The 14,419-nt window shown below is 50.5% G+C and overlaps 1 long non-coding RNA gene across 2 annotated transcripts; it reads right to left on the bottom strand.

Moving 5' to 3' along the window:
- Nucleotides 1–322: 322 nt before the first annotated feature.
- On the bottom strand, nucleotides 323–5,077 carry LOC144286895 (uncharacterized). 2 transcript variants are annotated; one of them, XR_013354909.1, is made up of 2 exons: nucleotides 5,006–5,077; nucleotides 323–1,578 (listed from the first exon to the last, which is right to left on the bottom strand). It is a non-coding gene; the product is annotated as an uncharacterized LOC144286895 (long non-coding RNA). The 2 variants fall into 2 exon arrangements; XR_013354862.1 differs by lacking the exon at nucleotides 5,006–5,077 and adding an exon at nucleotides 3,920–3,976.
- Between the last annotated feature and the right edge of the window lie 9,342 nt (nucleotides 5,078–14,419).

Genomic DNA, 14,419 nt, shown 5'->3' with positions numbered 1-14,419 from the left:
CTGCGAGTTCTCGTTTCGAGAGCAAGATGAAGCCCTCCCCGCAGTGCTCTGGGGACGCCCTTTCTGTCCCCGGGTTCCCGCTGTGGACATGCCTGGCCAGCGTCCACGAGGGACCTGTGCCTGGTTTAATGCTCGGCCGTCATTGTCTCGAAATGCTTACTACTTTTGGAACAAGAGGCCCTGCCTTTTTATTTTGTCCTTGACCCCACAGCCACGTCGCTAGCCCTGCCCACGGACACTGTATCTCATTCATCTTTATTTTCCTGCAGATTTTTATCATCGTGCCTGATGCACAAATGAGTGAGTGAATGAACAAGAGAGAGAGAGAGAGCAAAATGACTTAGTTATTGTTGCTTTGGGAATTGCTCATAGGAGTGTGGTTTAGTTTAGTCAGTGGATTCCCAAAACGAATGTTCTTCAGATATCGTGGGGGCGGGTGTTTGAGGGGCTGGGTGGAAGTGCTGGTAGTGAATAACCTTTGAAAGAGCACGGGTTCTCTGGCTCCACGTCACTTTGCCTGAATCAAAATTTTCTGAGATGACGGATCAGGAATCTGTGACTTAAGAAGCCTCTTAAAAAAAATAAAAAATAATAAATAATAAATAAAAAAAATAAGAAGCCTCTTAGGCACTCTCGTCCCTGTGCGTGGAGTATGGTCCCTCCCATAGATAGAGCTCGGAAGTTCTGTAGGTCTCTTCTGCCGTGACCATGGGTTTCTGGTTTGTCTACGTTGACAAAATAAAAAAGGGCCTGATTCAAGTGACATCAAGTGCAATTTAGGAGACAACCGAGCATGGCCAGGCGACGAATGGGTACAACACGCCCAGGTCCCCAGTGATACTTTTGTGGTACCGACAAGGCTGCCGTTTGCCTGACTGTATGTGCCTCCGTTGGAAGGGATCGCATTCTTTGTGCAGCTTATGCTCACCAACTCCCAAAGCATGAGGTGAGGGTTAGCCTTACGGTCCACGCTAGAGCGTAAAATACCTGCGGCCTGCTGCAGTCACTGCCCTCTCCTTAGACTTGGCACCGTGAGATCTACTTCCCAGTGGAGGTAACCACAGGGCCTTGGAGTATGGAAAGGCCCGATGATGGGCCTGTTGCCCTCACATGTGGTTTGGATGTGAGCTTTGCCTGAACTACTGCAGATTGAGGAGGCCTAGGAGTGGAGTAGACCGCGTCCGAGGGTAGCTGTGCATTTAGGAAGTGGTGATTCGGTGCAGGCACATCCCTTTCCAAGTCATGTGTCAGAATGGTGGACATTATACGCATCCCTTAACGAAAGATGATGCTTCTAAGATGCAAGTCTCTCAGTAGCGGAAGAACCTTGTAACTCTAGACATGGCGGGGAGCACAGAACTCACGTTCCCGAGTGAGAGCGTGTAGTCTACGACGAACACTGCAGAGTGTCACCAGGGGAGGTGGAGCCATCCTGAAGTACGTCTCACCCACAAGGAAAGTTGTGTCCTTCAAGTGTAGGGTGTAGGGGGTCCTCAGAGCCCAGGAGCAGGCTACTGATGGCTCAACACTGAACAACCCCTGGCTGTCCTCGGCTCCGAAGAGTTTTCAGATTGAGGCCTAGGAGTTAACCAAGCAAGAGGAAATTGCCTATAATGGGTGGAGCCACAGACAGGACAATAACTCAGAGCAAGGGAGTAGGTAGGGACTAAAAAAAAAAAATACTTAGAAACAGAAGGTCATGGTTTACCCACTTGCTTGATTTCATTCATTACTCACTAACAGTGTTCAGAGCATCTTTCCTATGTTGGGCACTAGCACAGGTACTAGGCTACAGGAGTGAGAAGACAGGGTAATTCCTGAGGTCAGGACCCTGACTTTTGAGGGGAAAGAGACCCAATAAGTAAGCATGTCCGAGTTATGAGTGCCGTGAAGAGGATGCAAAGAGTATTTTGTGAAAGATCCTAGAGCTCGCAGTGGGAGGTCAGGGATGGGGGGAGTTCTACTCTTCTTCCTTCTACACCAGATATAATTATTATATCATGTTAACTTGTTGTAGGTGCAGGTCCCTTATCTTACCAGCTCTACCAATTTCACATGCTTGGCCCAGCCATTGAGTAGGCTCAGCTCTCTAGGATGATTTATGGGGCCTTGGACTGGGTTTAGTGCTACTACGTCAGCACTATAATAGCAGGTAGGCCCTTTCCAATTATTTGATATGTATTAATTGAGTGTTAAAGAATACAAGGCTTTGGGGCATTTGGCTGGCTCAGTAGGTAAAGCATGTGAGTCTTTTTTTTAGATTTTATTTATTTATTCATGAGAGACACAGAGAGGGAGGCAGAGACACAGGCAGAGGGAGAAGCAGGTTCCCTGCAGGGAGCCTGATGCGGGTAGGACTCGATCCCAGGACCCCAGGGCCACAACCTGAGCCAAAGGGGAATGCTCAACCACTGAGCCACCGAGGCGCCCCAGCATGTGACTCTTGATCTCGGGGTCATGAGGTAAAGCTTCACATTGGGCTTGGAGCTTACTTAAATTTAAAAAAATAGGGCAGCCCAGGTGGCTCAGTGATTTAGCGCCACCTTCAGCCCAGGGAGTGATCCTGGAAGCCCAGGATCGAGTCCCACCTTGGGCTCCCTGCATGGAGCGTGCTTCTCCCTCTGCCTGTGTCTCTGCCCCCCTCTCTCTCTGGGTCTCTCATGAATGGATGAATGAAATGTTTAAACAAAAAAAAAAAAAAAAAAAAAAGAAACATAGAAATTGAGAAAAAAAAAACACTAGGAGAAAATGTTAAAAAAAATAATTAAAATAAATAAAAAATAAATGAAAAAAATGTAAGTTTCACTAACGTTTTTTGTTGTTTCTATTATAAATGTTTGGCTGACTTGACAATAAAAACAAAATTCCAACAGGTAATGTTTTCTTTTGCTAATATTCAGGTTGATTTGTGCAGATTTCCCTATTGTTTTGTGTCTACCAAAATAAAGAAATTGAGACTGGCTGATGATTGATTAAACAACCTAAGAGGTGACATTTTTGCCATTAAATAAAGTGAGTGAATATGTGGAATAAATCAATAAGTGAGTTTTATCACATAGATTTTTCTTAGACATTTAATACATTGTAGATTTTAACAAGTTAGACCATGTTGGTATTGGTGTTTTAAATATCTAGGCTTATAGAAAACTCGGGCATTATTAAAATGACCAAATACAGAGTTAATATGCTATCTGCACAAGGACAGATATTCTTATACTTTTTGAATTCTGAGTTAGATAATATCAAATTTCAATTTTTGTTGGACCAATATTTGTAACTGATAACTTTTAGAACATCTATTAATTAGAGAATGCAATAGAGAAATCACAAGCAAAAAAAAAAAATCACGAGCAGGTGTATTTTTAAATATCAAGTAAATACATTTCTAGATTCACCAGCCAGGTTTATAAAGTGAAACACCAGAATTTAAAGCATGTATTTTTCAGCATTCTGGATTGCCTGACCCCATCACTGTCATCATCTATGTGAGGAAAACGGAGACTTAGAGAAGGGAAGCAATTTGCTTTAGGATCCGGGATTTTCACTTTGAAGTATCTAGAGAAACTGGCTTCAACCATTTATCGGCAGGAAGGCCGTGTTGCACAGTGGTTATACACGGGGCTGGACAGCGATTCGGGTTGGGTTTCTTTGCTTGTTTTGTTTTGTTGGTTTTCCATACACACCAGCTCTGTCCACTTGGGTAAGTCACTACATTTCTCTAAAGGATTTAGTTCTTCATCAGTGCAGTCTGGAGAACGGTCCCGCCCTTCCCCCTGAAAGCACTGTCCCGGGGACTGAGCCACCCCATAACCACAGGCATTTGGTAGAACACACACATACAGAAAGAAAACAGGGGAAATCATTATTATTTAAAACAGAAATCCTTCAAAACAACCAAAAAAAAAAAAAAAAACCTCACCCGAAAACCCCAGAAATCCTTCTATCAAACAGATCTTTCAAGAAGATGACATTTTTTTTTTAAATTTTTTTATTTTTATTTTTATTTTTTTTTTATTGGTGTTCAATTTACTAACATACAGAATAACACCCAGTGCCCGTCACCCATTCACTCCCACCCCCCGCCCTCCTCCCCTTCTACCACCCCTAGTTCGTTTCCCAGAGTTAGCAGTCTTTACGTTCTGTCTCCCTTTCTGATATTTCCCACACATTTCTTCACCCTTCCCTTCTTTTCCCTTTCACTATTATTTATATTCCCCAAATGAATGAGAACATATAATGTTTGTCCTTCTCCGACTGACTTACTTCACTCAGCATAATACCCTCCAGTTCCATCCACGTTGAAGCAAATGGTGGGTATTTGTCATTTCTAATAGCTGAGTAATATTCCATTGTATACATAGACCACATCTTCTTTATCCATTCATCTTTCGTTGGACACCGAGGCTCCTTCCACAGTTTGGCTATCGTGGCCATTGCTGCTAGAAACATCGGGGTGCAGGTGTCCCGGCAAGAAGATGACATTTTTTAAACAATATAAAATGTAGTAGTTCCTAGTTATTTCAGATGAAGGAAATCAACCCCTTTGTTAATTTTTTTCTTGAAAGTTGAGGTTTAAATATCAGTTCTACGACAGCGTTGTTAGCGCTTGTACCAAGGTAAGTGACTGGTTTTGTGTCCATATAGGAACATGGTCCTCACCCCGAAAATTTGATAGCAGTTACCCTCCCCACATGACAGGTGCTGAAGCTTCAGCACAGAGAGGTCAGATGCAAGGTTCCAGGTCCCTCAGCGGGTAGGGGAGGGAGGGTGGGGGTGGGTAGGGGTGGGGGACGGTGAGTGGGTGAGGGTGGGCGAGTGAAGGTGGGGGAGGGAGGGTGGGGTGGGTGAGGGTGAATGTGTGAGGGTGGGGGAGGGAGGGTGGGAGTGGGTAGGGGTGGGGGACGGTAGTGGGTGAGGGTGGGCGAGTGAAGGTGGGGGAGGGAGGGTGGGGGTGGGTGAGGGTGAGTGGGTGAGTGAGGGTGGGTGGCGGTGGGTTTGGACCTACCGAACACCCACGGGAGGAGGGGTGCTGGTGAAGAGCGGATCCCCGGTTGCCGTACAGGCCCGGGAATTGCCCTGCCGGCCTGGGTGCGAGCCACCCCACGCGGCTGCCGAGGCCCGGGTTACAGGGCGCTCACACCCCTGAGGACGGCTGCCCCGGGGCGCCGGGGGGCTCAGCGGGTCCCCGGGAGACTCAGGGTCTGGGCTCAGCTTGTGAGGTCAGGGCTGTGGGATCGAGGCCCCCCCCCCCCCCCCCCCCCCCCGCTCTGTGGGCAGCACAGGGGCGGCATGACCTCCTCCCTCCTCTTCCCCCTCCTCCTTCTCCTCCTCCTCATGCTCTCCCTCCTCCCCCCTCCTCCTCCCCCTCCTCCTCCTGTCTCCTCTTCCCCTCTCCTCCCCCCTCCTCCTCCCCCTCCTCCTCCTGTTCCCCCTCTCCCCTTCCTCCTTCTCCTCCTCCTCATGCTCCCCCTCCTCCCCCTCCTCCTCCTGTCTCCTCTTCCCCTCTCCTCCCCCTCCTCCCCCCTCCCCCTCCCCCCTCCTCCTCCTCTCTCTCTAATAAATACATCTAAATAATAATAATTAAAAAAAAAAAAAAAAAGGGGGCCACGATTCGAGTGCTCCGGAGAATCAAAGTGTCCTAGGACCTCAGCGCGCTCCTTCCTCCGCAGCAGCCCCCGCTCTGGGACGGGCCGCAGGACCGGGTGGGGGGGCCGGGGCGGGGCGGGGGGCGCCGCGGTCCCCTCCCCCGCCCTCCCCCCCGGCCGCCGTGGCATCCGGCGTGTGCCGGGCCCCCACGGACGGGACCAGGAGGCGGGACGCGGGCCCGCGGGTGCCGCGGCAGGTCCCGGAAGGTGGGGGCGACCCCGGGCACAGGCGTCCCCGCCCCCGCGCCCCGCGCCCCGCGAAGCCGCGTCTCCGCGCCGCCGGCCTGGGCGCAGGTGCCCCCCGGGACGCTAGGTGGCGTCCGAGAGCCGGGCGGCCGCCGGGGGGGCGGGCGGTCCCGAGGCTTCAGGTCCCGGAGCCGGCGTGAGGACCTCGCGGCCCCACGTCCCGGGGGGGGGGGGGGGGGGCAGGGGCTTCTCCTCCTCTTAGTCCTGTCTCGGGGCAGCAGGACGCGCGTGTGCAGCTGTGGGCCGCCTGCTCCCGGGACCCAGGGCCGATGGGGACGCGCCCCGGACCCGCCCTCGGGTGGGAAAGTGCTCAGGGGCGGGGGGGGGGGGTGGCGAGCGCACCGAGGAGCCCCCCTCGCCTCCCGCCCCGGGGCCGCCCGCCGAGGCCCGGCTCTGCTGCAGGATCCTGGTCCCGTCCTGCCCCGACGCGCTCCGCATCCGCATCTCCGGCGCCTCCGCGTCGCGGTCCGTGTGGCCGCGGGTCTGCGGGGTCCGGGGGGGGGGGTGACCCCAGGCCGAGGATGCGGGGGGAGAGGGGGGCGAGCCCGAGCCTGGCACCTGCGGACGGACGGCGGGACGGGCCACGCTGGCCTGGGGTGCGGAGCGTGCGCCGTCCTGGGGGGCCGAGGGGGCTGGTTCACCGGCTGACTCTGGGGGGTTTCAGAGCATCCCCTGGGGGTGGGGGGGCTGGGGGGCTCAGAGCCTCCCCCGGGGGTGGGGCTGGGGGCTGGGGGCGACTGGTTCACCGGCTGACTCTGGGGGGGCTCAGAGCCTCCCCCGGGGGTGGGGGTGGGGGTGGGGGGGCTGGTTCACAGACTGACTCTGGGGGGGGCCCAGAGCCTCCCCAGGGGTGGGAGCCAGAGCCTCACCTGGGGCTCCGCGCAGCGCCGAATCTGCGGGGGCTCCTCTCCCTCTTCCTCTCCCTCGCCCCCGCCCCCCTCGCCCCACTCTGTCTTATCTTTCTCGTATAAATAAGCAGAATCTTTAAAAAGAGAAGACGAGGAGTAGCCCTGGGGGGGGCTGTACCCCGGGCCCAGGACGCAGGAGTCAGGCCGGCGCTGCGGGGGGCCCAGGTGCTCCGCAGCAGGTGTACAGGTGTCGGCGCCCGAGGACTTCCTGCCGCTCGCCTGCCTCCGGGCCCTTCTCCCGCCTTCTCTCCTCTCCGGTAGTTCTGTGGGGTGTCCAGCCATCATCCCGCCCCGCAGGTGGAAGGCGGAGGCTCGCCGAGGCCGAGTGTCCCCGTCCTGCGGGCCCAGCTGGAGGAAGCGGCTCTCCGACCTGGTGTCCAGCTTGGAAGGCCTGTAGGGTGGCTGCGGAGATGAGTGTGCCACTTGAGCCTCAGACGTCATGGCACCTGGTGGATGGATGGGGACACACGTGGATGTTGTAGAGTTGACCTCTTGGAGAGGGAGTGAGCGAGCGTGGCCGCGAGGGGAGCGGGAAGGACAAGCGGCCTCTGCTCTGGCCGCCAAGCTCAGTTTGGGGCGAGATCCCATCACCCTGAGATCATGAGCTGAGGCAAAATCCAGAGTTGGACGCTTCACCGATGGAGCCCCCCAGGCTCCCCGGTAACTGGAACACTTCTTGGGTGACTCTTTCAGGGTTGCCCTCGGTCTTTCTCAGTTGTACTCCAGCGTCCTCACGTCCACCCGGGGGGCCCCCTCTCTCCCAGAGAACCTTGGGCACCATAGATCGCTTTAGATAAAACCAAAACTTCGTCCCCAGTTATTGTGACCCCAACAGGTAACCTGATGCTCGAACCAGGTTCCAACGTTGCTAGCCAAAGTAGACCTTCTGACGTATGGAGGCCGCTGTCTTGGGCGTAAGTGCAGTCTGGCTCCTCCGACTCCCCAGGTGTGTGCCACTCATCACATGGAGACGACTCACCTGATGTTCACTGCCCTCGTCTTGAGAGGATAAGACAGATACCAAACCACCCGAGAAGGAAAATCTGTCTCGTTGGGGCTCCCAGACCGTTGCCACCTGCCTGCCGGCCTGGGCCCTGAGAGTCCTCTATCAGTTCATCTCTTCCGTACCTTGGGTGAATAGGTAAAAGATTATTACGAAATATATTATTTTGGCACAAGCTTAAGTGAGGCCTTGGAGAACAGGATGTGGTCTACCGTGCGCGAAGTGGCTTCAAGGCTAGCTCGGGGAAACACGGCACGTCCCTTCACTTGGGGCTTGATGGGTGTTAACATGTGTCCAAGCTCTCACCTTCTTCTAACGATTCTTTTTTTTTTTTTTTTTTGTAAGCTTCCCACCTGAAGAGAGCCACCAAATGTAGGGCATGTGATTTTAATCACAGCCCCAAATTATTTTAGGACAGTGTTGTTATAATTAATATTCAAAAGTTCTTAGAGATATTTAGATGAAAACTCAAAAGGAAAAATGATCATGGCTTAGAAAATTCAATGAGTAATTAATTGCAGACGACTGAGGCTCTTCCTCCTGCTTCAGGAATAGGACAAGCCATAAAAGCGGCTCATGCAGTCTTCCTGGCAGGCCTGAAAGAGCCGAAGGAAATTTCTGATGTGATTTCGTACGCTTAGTTTTCTACCCTTGTTAATTATTGTGAAACGGAATCTGTTTAATATCAAACAGTACTTCTAACCTCATTTGTAATTCTAAATAGTCTAATAACATCCTTTGTCAACAGTATCAACTCACCACAAATTTCAAGTCGGTCCTGCTCCATCGTTCCTCCCTCCTCGGTTCTGTGTTTCTTTATTGCACCTGTATGATTTCTTTTATACAAGAATCATTTAAAAATAAATAAATAAAAATAAAAGGAATTCATAGAAACAGAACAGGTGGTTTCTGGGGGTGGGGGACATGGGTGGAGGTAGTCAGAAGGTACAGACGTCCAGGTATAAGGTAGATTGGACTTGGAATTGAAGGTAGAGCATGGCGACCATCGTTGGCAACACTGTACAGTCCATTGGGAAGTTGCTAAGTGTAAATCTTGTTAAGTTCCCATCACAAGAAAAAATAATCGTAACTGTGAGGTGATGCACGTTAACTAAATCTGTGGTAATGACCTCACAATACATGCATCTATCAAATCATATTGTGTGCCCTAAACTCCTATAATATTGCATATTGATTACATCAATAAAACAGGGAAAAACTAGAGCAGATGTTTGATCAGTCTTGTAACAGAGTGGTCTTTCTTTTTTTTTTTTTTTTTTCCCTAATCATGCTAGGCAGCGATAACAAAAATTCATACTTAGCCCAACTAAAGGTGTAAAGTAGGAAAAAGAAACCCAAAAGTAGGAAAGTGCTGTCCAGGGCTGGTCGGCGTGCTGGAATTGCAGGGGACTAGGCCGGAGGAGCTCTTGAGGTTCCTCACTCCTCTTCTGGCCCTTTGCACGGGTGAGAGACCGAGGAGAGGAGGGCGGCCCGCGGCCCTGGCCATCTGGTGGGTCAGCAGCAGAGCCAGGACTGGAACCCAGCGCTCGGGGCCCAATTCCAGAATCCCTCCCCCACATCACGTCGCCTGTGTTTGTGGTCATTTAACGTGGGATGGGGGGAATGGGAAGCTGGTCGTTTGCAAGCAGGTAATCCTGGCGCCTGGTCGACCTTTGGGTTTGACCTCTTCTGCTTTTGGCACCGCGGGTTCTGGCTGCCTGCGCTGCCCACTGCACAGCACCTGACTAATCCAGTTACTACTGCCCGGAGGAAAGGGTTGGGGAATTAACCGTATGTTCTTCCCAGGGAGAAATGATTGCTTTTTTTTTGATGGGCTTAGGATGCATGCTCTTGGCATTCGTATCAAACACGGCAGCAAAACACACGGTCACACCTGTGGGGTGCACGTGTGTGTGCGTGCCAGTGAGTCAAACAGGACAGGGCCTGAGCCGGGGTGAGGAGGGCAGCGAGGCCAGGCCAGGCGTGGAGGGTGGCCTCTGGCATAAGCCACAGGTGAGGAAAGTGGCTTTTTTTTTTTTTTTTTTTTTTAGCACTGAAGTCTAAGGGTTGAGATTTATTGGAAAAGAGAAAATGTTAGCAAAAAGTATTCAAGAATGCATGAATGGTCACTTCCCAAGAACAGACCATAGAAGACCGGATTCTTCTCTCTGGTCCCCGACCTTGTTGGATTATTAGTCCACACTGTAGCCAAGTTTTCATTTTTTGAGTTCATTTAATCAACACAGTGTTGCATTAGTTTCGGGTGTACAATATACCGATTCGACGACTCACTTTTACCTTTCTTGGCGCTCATCCAGATGAGCATGCCCTTGTTTATCCCCTTTATCTGTTTCCTCTTCAGCTCTCCCACTTCCCCTCTGGCAACCACCAGTTCTCTGTATTTAAACAAACTGGTTTCTTTTTTGTCTCTTTTTCTCTCTTGGTTCATTTGATTCTACAATTTCACATAGGAGTGTAATCAGATGGTATTTGTCCTTCTCTACAAAGTTACAATTTTTCTTTTAGAATTTGTTCCCTATTACATTTTTTCTTCTAAGTGAACTTTAAAAAAAAAACAAGATTTGCTTCGGTAGTGGCACCTGGGTGGCTCAGTCAGTTAAGCGTCTGCATTCTGCGGGTCACGATGGTGGGATTGAGTCCCGCCTCGGGCCCCTTGCCCGGTGGGGGAGCCTGCTTCTCCCTCTCCTCCTGCCTCCTTTGCCCTCCTATGCTCTCTTCTTGCTCGCTCTCTTTCTCTCAAATAAGTAAAATCTTTAAAAACAATTGTTTAAGCATTTTTTCTTTTCTGTACATGGGAACTGATCATTGGAATTTAAAGTCCCCTAAACCCTTGCAGTTAACACCTTCCTACCTGACCTTCCCCATCTGTGGGCCGGGCTAATGCATCGCTCTTACAGACAAACTATAACACGTGACACACATTGCTCAGAGGAAATACTGGCTCGGAGTTAAACCCTGAAAATCCACCAGAAGGCAAGCTGACTTGGAAATCACAAGTAGACCTCGGAGAGATCCACAGGCAGATATATATAGTCATTGTTAGAAAGTGTGGAGCTGAGCCCGAGTGTTGCCAACTGAGAATGTTACAGGTTTGAAACAACGAATCTTTTGGTTCTTGGTTCCTTGAAGAACGGATTTTTGGTGATGGGAATTGGGTGATAGAGGGGATTTACTGCAATCCTTCCCTCTTGTATAAGAGCAGGTCAGCAAGGACCAAAAGTAATTTTCATGCAATGTGTAGTTATTGATTTTTCTTTCCCCTTAAGTTAGTCTTATGGTCTCCTCTGTGGTGTGTGTGTGGGCTTTTTTTTTTTTTTTTTTGTAGTAAAAAAAGTTTTATTTACTACAAAAAAAAATCCAAAATGAGAAATTGCTTCATTTTTCTTGTGATTATGTAAAATGCTCATAAAATATTTAAACATAAATGCTTGAAAGCTAAAATTGTTCCAAGATAACTACTATTAATAGCTTAAGGACCACCCTTTCATGACTTTTTCTCTGTGATGTTATTTATTGTGTAACTTTTTCTCAGTCTTTTTTTTTTCCTCCCCATGCTCCCATGACTGCATTCAAAAACACTAAGAAAACAGGAAATCCCTATTTACAACCTGGTGTCTAATCATACAGAAACATACGGGTGTAATGTATTTTGAGGTGTGTCTTATAAAAATAAGAATCTTATAACACTAAGGCTTAAAACCTCTTCTGAGTGTAGAATTCTAGATCTCTGCCCATTTCCCTCTAAATTTTTTTATAGCCGTCTCACTCTCCCCTAATCCGACGGCATGTGTCTTGGCATCCCACCTTCGTAAATAAAGGGTTCCCAAGGCACTCAACTTGGTTTTCATAGAAACCGTTCCTTCTGAACTTCTGTTTCATCAGTTTGAATAATATAGAATTAAATTCCTTAATTAAAATAATAGGTCAAATTAGCCTGAATAGCTCACTAACTTGGTAATCCTATATGACTTCAAAGGTAAGAGGAGGGCTTCACCGACCCAGACAGAAGCCTGCAGGTCTGCAGCATTCTACGTCTGCCAGGAGGTTGTAGAGGGGGTTGGAGAAGCATTGTATACGTGTTTGGTGTCTATTAAAATAGGGGAGACTGTTAAGTCTGCCTTTGGCTCAGGTCACAATCCCAGGGCCCTGGGATGGAGCCCCCACATTGGGCGCCCTGCTCAGCGGGGCGTCTGCTTCTCCCTCTGCCTCTGCTCCTCCCTCTGCTCATTCTCTCTCTCTCTCTCTCCCTTTCAAATAAATAAAATCTTTAAAAATAAATGAATGGCAGAGACTATCCATGCCATTCCGTGACCACCATCACCCCGGTGATACTACCCAGAGATTATTTTAAATTTGTGATAAGAAGAAGAAAACAAAAAGCTTTGCTGAGGATGATCCAACTTGCACCCTATTTACCAGTTTTGTATGCCCTAAATAACGCACAGTGTTCTGATACCCGTGCCCAGTTTGTATTCACCGATACTTTGATGATCAACCCTATTTGGTTTGTCTAACCCCAGAGTCTAGCCAACCTCCTGCACGGTTCACATTTTGCTAAGTGGGTGCAGGTTTTCCCTTGATATGGGTCACTTCTGGAATCAGGGTCCTTGTTAGGAAGGCCACGTCTCCGGTTCCCTCTTCTCGCAGCTGCCCAGGTAGCTGAGAACATCGCTGCAGCAGAGCTTCATGCTCGTCGTCTCATGGGGTGTCCGGTCTGGAAGTCGCACTGCGAGTGGCAGGCCAGGGGTGCCAGGCTCGTAACTGTCAGCTTAGAAGGCAGGCTGGCTGGCATCCCCAGTGTGGCTTGTCAGGAGTCAAAGCTTGGCCAGGTTGCCCCAGTGGTGAGGGGGGCCAGGGGCACGGTCCGGTGGGCACACTGTCCACTGCAGGCAATCCACGGGGAGGAGTCCAAGATTGCAGCCTAGAAGCCTGGGAAGAGGGGTCCCTGGGGGCCTCAGCGGTTTAGCACCTGCCTTCGGCCCAGGGCGTGACCCCGGGTCCCGGGATCGAGTCCCACATCGGGATCCCTGCATGGAGCCTGCTTCTCCCTCTGACTGTGTCTCTGCCTCTCTCTGTGCGTGTTTGTCTCTCACAAATGGATGAATGAAATCTTTAAAAAGGAAAAAAAAAAAAAAAAAAAAAGAAGCCTGGGAAGGGAAGGGACGGGCAGCAGGCAGCAAGATGCGCGGGGAGGAGGATGGGAGAGGCCCTAAGGAGGCCCCAGCCTGGCATCTGATGCCCTGGTGCCTGAGTCACTTGGGGAGAGGGGACGAGCAGGGATGCCCCATGCTTACCTCTCCGGTGTCGCTTACAAGGGGTCAGAAGCAAGAAACAGAAGTGAGAGGCGGGATGATGGGGCGGGTGGCCATCCCTGGAGCTCCCCTGCGCCTGCACTGCTCGGTGGGGTTGAGGGGAGCTGCCGGCGAGCCCTGCCCCTACCCCACTCCTGAGCCGCCTCCTTCCAGGTCCCCAGGCTGGGTGGTGAATCCTCGGGGGACAAAGACCCCTCGCTGGCTGCGTGGGCCTGCAGGCCCCGGGCCAGGGGGCGGGGGGGAAGGGCACGGCTGCACCGCACAGGTCCTTGGCATGAGTGTTGATGACAATGAGGACACAGAATCATGGAAGTAAGTGGAAAATACTTCCTTCTTTGTCTTTTCACATCTGATTGAGGAAAGGACAGCTACAAACTGTGAACGGAGAAAAAGGTGTTGATTGTTGGTGTTGTGCACCGTTGTCCTCCCGCGGTGGCCCGGCCGCGCTCACTGCTCCCGGGCTCGAGCCTGGCCGTGGAGGCCCAGATGACGGGCTGGCCCCTACCTCGTCACCCATCACCTTTCCTCATCCGTCACGACATGTCTCTTGTAAGCGAGACCGGGAAGGTCCGGGGGTGGCCAGTGCAAAAGCGCTCTCTTTCTGAGGAGAGCAGATGAGAATCGCCCAGAGCGAGTGTGATCCGTGTGTTTCTAAGTCACGTGGGTAACGGATCGAAGTTTAAGTGCAGTTGATTTTTCTGCATCCCTTATAAACACTGGAGCTTTTGATAAAGGTTCTAGAATAAAGAAGTAGCTCGCCCATAAAGTTACTATGGATTATTCTAAAACACACCAGAAGCGTTGTCCCCTTTGAAGAAAATTTATGAGAAAATGCCTTGGGGACCTGGTATTACGAGCATGTCATGGATCAAAGTACTCCAGCAACCCCTCGACTGGAATATCTTCTGGAATTGGCTTATGAGCCGCATAAAAATCTCTAACATAGACAGTCCTTCTGCGGTGTTGGAATGCGTTTTTTTGTAAAACCAGCCGACTGACTTTATAGTCACTGAGGCTGTAGGCCGCCCTCTGCAACACAAGTGGTACTAATGGGGTCGTCATCTGCACTCGTGCTTCTTCGTTGTCTCTAGTCAAGAGGCTCTTTGTGTTTTAATTACATAATGAAAACATGTATCTTCACTTGTATAATCTTTTCACTTCTGGTTTTGTCTGTTCTTACCCCCAGTGTCGTTTTCAATTTCAGTTCAGCACATTTTGAAGTTGCTGGTTCATCCAAAGAAGTCTTTTTTTTTTTTTTTAATGTGGTTACAGCATTACTCGACT

Source organism: Canis aureus, chromosome 1 (genome assembly GCF_053574225.1).
Source record: "Canis aureus isolate CA01 chromosome 1, VMU_Caureus_v.1.0, whole genome shotgun sequence".
NCBI lineage: Eukaryota > Metazoa > Chordata > Mammalia > Carnivora > Canidae > Canis > Canis aureus.
The sequence above is the reverse complement of the archived record's forward strand: the minus strand, read 5'-3'. Positions and strand labels throughout refer to the sequence as shown.